Genomic DNA, 1,818 nt, shown 5'->3' with positions numbered 1-1,818 from the left:
GAGGGAAGGAACTCGTGAGGGTTCAAGGCGAAGGCCTCTGGGAGAGCTCCTTCCTGGGTGACACAGGGCTGGCCACTCCCCACACTGCTCAGGGCAGGCGGGGAGGTGCGGCCAGTGACGGCGTTTGCAGCCCCCTGAGCGACTTGAGTCCCTGACAGACTGGCCGCGAGCTTCCAGTTTGCACATCCAAGTGTGCTCTTCCTGGATCTTCACATGCACCCCAGGCCTTTGGGTGCGGGGTCACGCTTCTGTGCCCCAACCTCACCACAGGTTCAGCGGTGGGGGCGGGCGAGGTCTCCGGGCGTGTGGCATCACACGGGGCTCTGGGAACCGGCCGGTGGGTGCTCAGCGAGCATGCCCTGGTCACAGGCCCCACCGCCGCAGGAAGGCCCTGGGGCCCTGGGGCACAGCACGGCACAGCCCTCCGCCACCCGCGGCACTCCCTCATGCGTCAGAGGGGGGCCTCTGCATTCACCCCCCGAGGGTCCGGTCGGGGGCCTTTGTCCCCACATCCACCCTCTTCCCTGTCACCAAGAGCTGAGCGAAGCCTAGCAGCGGCCTTGGCCTGAGGCTCCAGAGGACCGGGCATCCCAGAGAGGCGGCCCTGGCCACTCACGGGGGGGGCTGGCTTGGGCCGCAGGCCACTCGGGAGGTCGAGGTGTCCAGTCGAGGGGCCGAGAGGGGAGAGGGGCGACTGGGACGAGCGGTGCTGGAAAGGCCAGGGCGACGGGCCAGGAGGTGCCTGCTGCTGGGTGTGGAGGGGGCGCAGTAGCGTGGGCAGGGCCGGTGCGTGGGCGTCGGCCAGCCCGGGGCACCTGCCAAGTCTCACGTATGACACTCATCAGCTCACTGTCCCTGGGGTTCCAAACCGTGTCCCCGCAGGAGGCTGAGAGCCGGGAGGGCCTGCCAGGGGCCACCCCGCCAGGGGACAGCCAGCACGGGCCCCGGCACGTGGGCAGGGCTCTGGCCCAACGTGCAGAGCGGGGCTTAGAGCAGGGGCCCAGCCCAGGTTGTGGTTCCTACACTCAGCAAGCCGCGGCGGGCCACGTGGTGTAGGGAGGTCTCCAGGGACGTGACACAGTGCTCTCCTCGGCATAGCGTCGTTCTCTGTGACTCGTGTGAACCGACGGAAGGTTTGCTGTAGGCAAGAGGATGAAGCGTGGTCCGTGCCCTGCCAGGCTCAGGGTGGACAGAGCTGACAGGGTGGCCTTTGATGACAAGTGTCTGGTCTGCACCCAGGCCTGGACCCTAGCCATGCGAGCTGAGCATGAGAACGAGCTAACGTGGGGTTGGACCCTTGGGAGGCTCTGCCTGTGTCCCCCGTGTGAGGTGGCCACGGGAAGAGAGGAGAGTTGAGCGCCCTGGGGTACGGCGCCCGGGGACAGAAGCCGTGCTGTCTGCCCTGCTCTGGGGCCGCTCCTGAGGAGGGTGGCACCCGAGTGAGCAGTGCTAGGCATCAGCGGCCTTGATGGCGGGTGGAGGGGGACCGCAGGACCGGTGGTCTGCGTCCTGGGCCCCCCAGCGGGGAATTTTAACGACGTGCCCAAAGGCACGCCGGAGCCCAGGCTTACGCTCCACCGTCCCTCAGGGGCGCTGGCCAGTGACGAGCATGTGGGCAGCGGGCTGGGTGCGGCGGGCACCCCGATGGCCGTTCTCCCCCGACGTTTCGGCCCGTGCGTGGTGTTCGTTTTCCCTGGAGGCACGAGCGGGGCAGAGATGCTGGAGGCTCCCGTGCCCGCTGTGCCGGTTGGCAGTCCGCTCGCCCGTCCCCAAGTGAAGTGCCAGCGGAGCTTTGCAGTGTCTGCAGGTTTCACCTGT

Source organism: Pteropus vampyrus, unplaced genomic scaffold, assembly GCF_000151845.1.
Source record: "Pteropus vampyrus isolate Shadow unplaced genomic scaffold, Pvam_2.0 Scaffold369, whole genome shotgun sequence".
NCBI classification, from domain to species: Eukaryota; Metazoa; Chordata; class Mammalia; order Chiroptera; family Pteropodidae; genus Pteropus; species Pteropus vampyrus.
Note: the sequence above shows the minus strand (reverse complement) of the source record.